This window comes from Triplophysa dalaica, chromosome 3, assembly GCF_015846415.1.
Source record: "Triplophysa dalaica isolate WHDGS20190420 chromosome 3, ASM1584641v1, whole genome shotgun sequence".
NCBI lineage: Eukaryota > Metazoa > Chordata > Actinopteri > Cypriniformes > Nemacheilidae > Triplophysa > Triplophysa dalaica.
Genome location: NC_079544.1, coordinates 11,078,443 through 11,087,029, shown reverse-complemented (window position 1 = coordinate 11,087,029; position 8,587 = coordinate 11,078,443). Strand labels below are relative to the sequence as shown.

At 37.8% G+C, this 8,587-nt stretch overlaps 1 long non-coding RNA gene across 1 annotated transcript; it reads right to left on the bottom strand.

Annotated features, from left to right (window-relative positions):
• Positions 1–7,293: 7,293 nt before the first annotated feature.
• On the bottom strand, positions 7,294–7,975 carry LOC130415618 (uncharacterized). The gene is made up of 2 exons (XR_008905947.1): positions 7,718–7,975; positions 7,294–7,643 (listed from the first exon to the last, which is right to left on the bottom strand). It is a non-coding gene; the product is annotated as an uncharacterized LOC130415618 (long non-coding RNA).
• Positions 7,976–8,587: the final 612 nt, after the last annotated feature.

Sequence of the window (8,587 nt, the reverse complement as noted above, 5' to 3'; positions counted from 1 at the left end):
CCTGAGTATGTAACCTCTCTTCTCTGATGGAGGGAACGAAATGTTGTGTCCTTCATCCCACATTGCTTGCTGCCGATTGCGGCTCCTCAGCACAAAAGGTGAATGAGTGCAGAACCCCGTCCCGGAGTCTGGCATGCAAATTTAATTGAATAAAAAATGTCATTGTCATTTTCAAAACTAGTCAGATGATAGGTTCTCAAGTCACAACGTCGAGAGACCAATAGAAAGGGAACAGCGGTTATAAACGTAACAGAGACGTTATATACATAATACTGATGAGGTTTGAATATTTATAGTATATTGCTTTAGGTATCACATCTACCTCATTGATTTCAGTTTTCTTTCTAAAATTTCAACCTAAATAGCAGTGCAGGCCCATTTGAGTCTATTTAAAAGGGCTTTTGGATCAAAGAGAATTACAGACAGCTAGACCATTTTAAATGCAGCCATCCAACAAAAACCTTTCCAATTTCAGCCTCATTACAGTCAGCCATTGGGAAAATTAGTTTCTTTAAAATGGTTGCTCCCTTTCTAAGAAATTTGCGAACCCTTGCACCATCTCTGCCTTTTAATGTGTGATGCCTAATTTTTTTAATTCAGCTTCAAATAAGTCTTAAAATAACTTAATTCGGTTTGAACAAAGCACATTTTTTTTCTAAATTTGGTGTCTGGTAAATTGGCGAGAAGTAATAGTAATATTCTGCATTGTCCCGACCTCAAAAAACAACTCTTTGCAGAATCCATCTGCCGTTTTAACTAGCACTGTAGTAGGACTGGCTCCTGGGAGAGTGTAACATCTATAATGAATTAGACTGTTTTTGAGATTGTGAGGTCATTTGTCACGGGGGCCAGATAAATGTCCTAGGCTTGACCTTGTTTTGTGGGTGGTATACAGTAGTTCATTGGTAAAGGATTCGTAATAACTGAAAGGTTACAGATAGGATCTCAAGAAAGGTATAACAAATGAGTTCTCACCCTTTCTTTGTCACTATGGTGTAGATGAGGGACCAGGCTGCTCTAGGGCAACTGCTCCTGCAATAAGTATTAAGTCACTTTTATTAATACAAAAGAGAAGATTAATTCTTCCACTGCTTTTGGAAGGTTGACTACAAACTGATTCAAATACAATGAATGGTACCACAATAACTACCATACCCATAACTTTTACACACAACATTGTATTTCAACCACAAAATTACATTTAGACAATTAAGAGATTCGTTTTCTATTTTGCAAAACAAGCAGTGATTAGGCTTTATGGTTAAAGTCCCAGTGAACTGGAAGTTGCGATTGTTTTTACTTCCGTATTTTGACGCACTTCTGAATGAAAAGGATATTCTGATGAAAGAAATAGGGGTCTTGGCTTTCGTCTTTCTCTGCGATTTGATTGGATGTATAAAAACAACGGGTGCATTTTTAAATGGAAATGGCAGCAGACTGACTGTTGAAGGGGAGGAGTTAACGGATGTCCCGCCCAAGCCGTCTAACATACGTAATTTGTGATGGATAGTCATTACAGGAAGGAAGTGCATTTTCAGTTTTTAACTAAAGATTATGAGGGCACGCAAATTTAAAAAGAGAAATTACCCACATTGATAAAGTATTTACAATATACGCTGCAATATTTCATGAAAAATAGGCATTTTCCTTTTTTATTTCACTGGGACTTTAAAGTGATGTTTCAGTTTTTAAGTTGAATATAAATGGGCTATGGTCTTGTAAGAAAAAAGTTTTCGATGAATTAAGATTTAATGTCACTTTACCTATGTAGAATTATCTGAAGCAAAACGCTAAAATGCTTATTTTTTGCTCTTTTTGTTAATACTATAATTAGAACCCAAGCACCAATATTACACAGTTAAGTGACAAAAAAACTTTATGAATATATTGTTCAGTACAGGTTTGCATTAAGCCCCGACAAAACAATGCAAAAAAATGATTTGGGTTCTTTCAGAATAATTTTCTGAGCCTGATGAAATCGACATAAATACATGTTGAATAATGCAAAATACATGTCTTCTAATATCTTCAATTGTTGCGTATACCGAGCTGCAGCGGGCTCATTTGTAAACAATTTATTTGGACCCATTATTCCAGCTGTCTCTTAACATGTTGCTGCTGATTGGACTGACATTCTTGACACACCCACCAAACAAGAGAAAACATATCCAAAAACCCAGTTGCACACCGTTGCACCCTGTTTCCGGTTTGGGCTTGAACGTGCCCCTGTTGTTCCCATAGTCCTGAACAACTTTTGTCCGGACATTTAAGCTGTTTCTTAAAGGCACAGTTTGAAACAATTTTGCAGTATAATATCCAAAAACCACTAGGTCAGTGTTATTTTGTTCAGTTGAGTACTTACAGCATCTCAAATGTTTCCAGCAACTTAAAAATTTTGAGAAAATTGCCATTCTGTGCAGTCGCCTGTCAATGCCGTAATATCCACGTTACCTTTTGTTACCGCCTAAACTGACGTAGAAACCGCATGACAACAATGTCGTGGACAAATACGGAAGTACCCGGATGTGGTCTCGATACCCCAGCCAGCAATGACATGTGGGGCCCAGATGAGGGCTTCATGGGCGGCAAATGTGGGCCCCATTATGGGCTTGCACCCGGGATCCACATTGGGGCAAGCCGTGGAAGCCCAGACGTACTAAAAGTGGGACCTGTAAGGGTACTGCATGGGTCTTAATTGGGCAATTCATGTCAGACCCATTTGGGCCCCACCTGCCCAAAGGGGTCCAAAGTGGGCTTTGCAACATGGATCCACATGGGGGCCAGCCGTGGATGCCCAGATGGGCTTTAAATGGGATCTGTAAGAGTCTTATGTGGGTCCTAACCGGGCAATTCATGACAGACCCATTTGGGCACCATCTGCCCAAAGGGGTTTAAAGTGGGTTTGCACCCGGGATCCACATGGGGGCCAGCCATGGATGCCAAGGTCGGTTGTAAGTGGGATCTGTGAGGGTCTTATGTGGGTCTTAACCGGGCAATTTGTGTCAGACCCATTTGGGCCCCACCTGCCTAAAGGGGTTTAAAGTGGGCTTGCACCAGGATTCAACCGTGAATGCCCATATGGGCTTAAAGTGGGCTCTGTAAGGATCTTATGTTGGTCCTAACTGGGCAATTCATGCAAGGTAAGCCCAACCATTCATTTAAGGAAACAATCTAAGAAAAAATAAAGACGAAGAATGAATATAAGTACAAGATAAATACAAGACACTTGATGCTTTGAACTGCAAGAAATATATTTATATTTAGACATTTACATTTAGTCATTTGGCAGACGCTTTTATCCAAAGCGACTTACAGTGCACTTATTACAGGGACAATCCCCCTGGAGCAACATGGAGTAAAGTGTCTTGCTCAAGGACACACTGGTGGTAGCTGCTGGGATCGAACCAGCAATCTTTGATTTACCAGTTCAGTGGTTTAACCCACTAGACCACCATCTCACTTGTTCAATTTAATTGAACAACAAAAATTATCTTTAAAAAACAATGTCACAACATAAGGTAAACTAAAAAATATATTTTAAATAAATCTCTGAAAAAAACCCTCCAAAATTACAATACAAAATACACTCATTATATAATACATTGAACAACAAACATAATCTTTAACTATTAATATTTTACCACGTACCGGTAAATAAATAAATATATATTTTTTTAAATGTCTGAAAAAAAGAAAACAAAACATCTCTCCAAAAAATACATTCAAAACAGTCATGGCGTTTGTGTTGTCGATGTTCTTTTTTCTCTTAGGGCTCTTGCAGCCCTCACATTCATCACGGTAAACTTAAACTCCAAAAATAGAAACAAATATAAGTAACATATACACAGTAACTAATTTGTGTGCACTTCAAATCAGTAACAATGCCTATAAAAATGTGTTGTAAATGTACAAAAAACCTGACAATAAAGAATCAATAAATATGAAAGGAAACGGGTCTTTATTTGAACCCAAGAAAAAAATAACTTTACATAATCATAAATTTCTTACAACAAAAATGAAATAATCAAACAGGAAATGAGATCAAAACAGTTAGACAAAAAACAACCAAACAAACAAAAAACTGACCTTACAAATGAACAAAGCAACAGTTTATAAAGGAAAGGATGGGCCCATTACAAATTAAGGGGGGGAAAAATTTAACTTTACATACCACATATAACCTTACATACATCAAGATCAAAATGAAACAAAGACATATTATAAATAAAGTTAAGGAAAGCCAAATGTAATCAAATATCATTAATGTACAACTAACTAAATCAATTAATAAATCCATTAACGTTCCTTCCTCCCCCGGGCAATCCCAGCGAATAGTATGTCCGGAACCAATAATGCGGAATCAATGATGCTTAGGTTCGGTTCCCGCCCGGACTCTAATCCTCATTACGCCAAGATGCGTCCGCAGCGGACCATGTCCGAAGTTCATCACGGTAAACTGAAACTCCAAAAGTACAAACAAATATAAGTAACATATACACAGTAACTAATTTTTGTGCACTTCAAATCAGTAACAATGCCTATAAAAATGTGTTGTAAAAGTAAACAAACCTGACAATATAGAATCAACGAATATGATGTTGTGTTTCATGTGGTTACTAAGAGCTATCATACTGAAACAAATGAAAGCTCTAAAGCCAGCGATCGGGTTGGAAGCTGACTGTTGCGCAGCGGCAGACTGGTGCTTTGCACCTTTAGAATGGCTAGATGGCGCTGCTTCTGCCATGTTTGAAATGTCGAATGTTTTATTGGCAAAGTCTACATTTTGTTCGTCCCGGGTCCTGGTCTTTCTCAAGCCATGCATAATACTTTTCAGATTGAAGCCAAACATTATTAATGCGACATTTTCCCGGCATTGTTTATTTTTGCTCAGCTGCAACTGAGTTGCCCCACGCAGAGAACATGTCACGTGATGTGACTGATCGCCCGAACGAAAAAAATATTGCAATTTGAAAACCAATATTATCAATTAAACAAATTCAAGTACACGGATATTTTGAAAAACAAATTTCCATGACTTTTCCAAAACTTTCTGAGTTTATTCATTTTCCAAAACTTTTCCAGGCCTGGAAATTGCCATTTTAAAATTCCATGACTTTAACATCAGATTAAACAGCACAAACCAAAAAAAAAAGACTACTGTACAATCTGCAGTGTTATTTTTATGGCAACATAATATTTCAACTTACCTTAATTTTATGGAAATTCGGCGTTGGTCGGAAGAAAAATGCACTTCACCTCCAAGTCACAGCCAGCTTGCTTTCCGATTCCGAATGGACCGTTAACGTTTTGAGCGCGAAACATGGCCTTTGCATAAAGGCCCCAGAGATGTCCGAACTGCCTGACCAAATAACAATTTAATACAGTAAAATTCGTAAATTAAGGATATGTGAGAGAATTAACAAACGATTTAACTGCTTCGCTGGCTTCATTATGAATGAGCCTAATTATGTGTTGTTGTGCATAACAGGCAGTGGTGGAGAGTACTGAAAATCTGTAGTCAAGTACAATTAAGTGCATTGCTAAAATATTACTCAATTACGAGTAAAAGTACAGGTGTTAGAGAAATACTCAGGTAAAAGTACAGTTTGTAAAAAAAAGACAAAAATATTCAGAGTATTAGTTACTTTTAACCACTGATGTCACCGTCACTTCTCCAGACTAGGGCTGGAAATTGTGTGTTTTCCTTTACCAGAAGTTAACATGCCAACAATCTATTATTCATTAATAATTGATAAGATGCAAAACCAGTGTTTTTCCCTCATTTTTTTCTCATTTAAGTTTTTATTTCCTTATTAAGCAAATGTCTCCGACAGACAAAAAACTAAATTATGAGGAGCCACAACTATTGATTAATCCATGAATACATTTTTAACTGGTTAAATTCTTCATTCAGAATGAAAGATCAATAACGTCCTTTTTTTGTTTTGTTTTGTTTTCCGTCCTCACGACCCGGGGCCCGTTCTTCGTACGTCGCTTATTACATCCTTGATCAAATGACACATCCGAGATGATATCATCGTGCTAATCATGATCCGGCTAATTGGGTTCTTCGAACACACCTGCTGTTTATGATTAGTATCGCTGGATTGAGTTATCTGAGATAATTGCGCGTTCATGCGCTTGTTTAAAAGGGGATATGTATCGATAGTAGAAACAATGATCAGCAACGCTGCTATTGGCTGCTCACATGGCAAAAGAGCGCGCTCAGTTTTTCAACGCAGCAGAGCAAGAATTATTACTGGAAGGGTTTGCTTACAGTAATAATTTGAAAAAATAATTAAAACGCCAGTGGAGAGGGCTGGCAAAAAGTAGCAGACAAATTAAATGCGTAAGTGTTCCATGTTATGGTTATATCACTTACAATTACAGTATATAGTCTTATTTTAATAATTTCATATTTAAATTTTCGTAAATAATTTGTTGCTGCGTTAAATTATGTCTATAATCCAAATTGCTTGTACAGTCATTTCGACAAATAAATATTGAGTTAATTTCTTTGACTTGTGAAGGTGAAAGCTGTATAACTAATGTAATTTTTTTTGCAATTTGATATTGATCATATTTTCTCCTTGTGTATTGTAATGCCATTGAGTTCTCCTCTTTTGTGTAGTTTTACATAATAAACCAACACTTTTATCTGTTCCCAAGAAAGTGGTGTCTGAAATATGTACAGTGAGTGGACATTTATAACTTTACATCAAAAGGAAAGAAAGTGCAACACTTTGTAAAACCCATTTTTCTTTTGCACAGGACAGTGAAGAAACCCTCTCAGATGACTGTCCTTTGGAGGAATTACTTGTAAGTGCACAAATAACTTTATTTAATTTATAGGTGTGGACACATTATTTCTGACTGCAATATAGGAGGAGGAAACGCCTACAGACAGGCCTACAGCACAAAAATATACAGAGGTCGGCAGTCTACTTTTCCTTTTTCTGTTGCATGAGGCTTGAGTTTTTTTTTTTTTAATGGCACAGGGGGATATCCGTACCCTATATAAACAGAATCTTCAACATAAAATTGAGTATTTTGCTCTTAAAAAAACAAAAATTAAGGGGAGAAATTGAACTTGACACCTTAAAGAAGAAAAAACTGGCACTAGAGATTGAGTTGCTTCAAAAGAAACTTCAGAGTAATTGCTTAAACCCTATTTTTCACAAAGAGCACTATTGCTGCCCTTGGATAACTATATATCTTATTGCAGGCAAAAGATGACCATCACTGGCTTTTCTTGAGAAACAATCATTGAAATAAAACTCCATGAACTAAGCATGTTGTCTTCTATTATTCATTTAATGAAAGTTTATGTGTAAAAAAAAGAATTCATAAAATCGTGTTCCACAATACTGTCCTGTGCAGCTCTGCCACTATTGGTCCAAGTGCACTGGCTGGAGGTCATCATCAGGCTGCACCTCCACCACAGGGGTCCTCTCCAGGTGCAACCCTCAGACCCTTAAGACACTGAAATCTTCCTTTAGTTGGCCAAAGGTCATTTCAATGCGTGGCCTTGTCCTGGCTAGAGCTGCATTGTAACGGGTTTGTGGTCCAGGGAATGGTGTCATGAAGTACTGCCTGCCTGAAGGCATAGCCCCTGTCGCCAAACAGGATCCCATCGTCAGCACCTGGGAAAATGCAGTTTTGATAGGCTCAGAATAAAATTATGTAATACAGTGAGTTTTAAATAATTTTTCCTTACCACGTTCAAATAATGTGCATAAATGTGACTCTCTGAAAATCTTGGAGTCACCCACAGAACCAGGCCATGTGGCTTCCACATTTGTGATGTGGAACATGGAGTCGCACACCATCTAAAATATTTGAAATCAGTCTGCATACTTTTTGATTACGTTACTTTTATTTATTTATTGCTTATCTGGAATATGAATAATTGTTATAGTAATTTACTTGCACATTTACACTGTGAAATCCCTTTCTGTTCAAAAAATCCCCTTCATTTGGGCCAGGTGTGGCCTTGATGGGGACCTGTGTGCAGTCTATGGCACAAATAACATTAGGGAAGCCTGAGGAACAAATACTGTAAGTCCTAGGCTACTTTTTGGCATGATCATGATTCCATGATCTTCATTAACAATTATAATGTACCTGCAATGGCAAAAAAAAATCTGCTTCACAGCCTGTGGTCTTAAGTGGCATGGAAATACCACAAAGCCCCCTAAAAACTGTTTGAGTGACAGATAAACTTTGCGAGTGGCACGACATACAGCATTTTTACCCAGGTATTCTGCATCTCCAATAGTGTAAAGGAAAGTGCCACTCGCAAAGAATCGCAAAGCTATTCAAACTGTGCAGTTGTTAAACCCCGACTGCGACGAGTCGAACATTTAACGTGTGGCTCCAACAAGTTGATAATGTATATTACACCCTCCAGAGAAAAACGATATCTCTCAATCAGTAGATTATCGCGCTGCGCTAAAGGATCCTGTCGATCTCGCAAAAAGCGATTAATTCGAAAAGCTCTTTGAATTATTCTGGTACCTTCAGCAACGCATTCCTGACGTAAAAACGGACAAGACATGTCTGCGAAAGACTTCCCATATCACCTCCG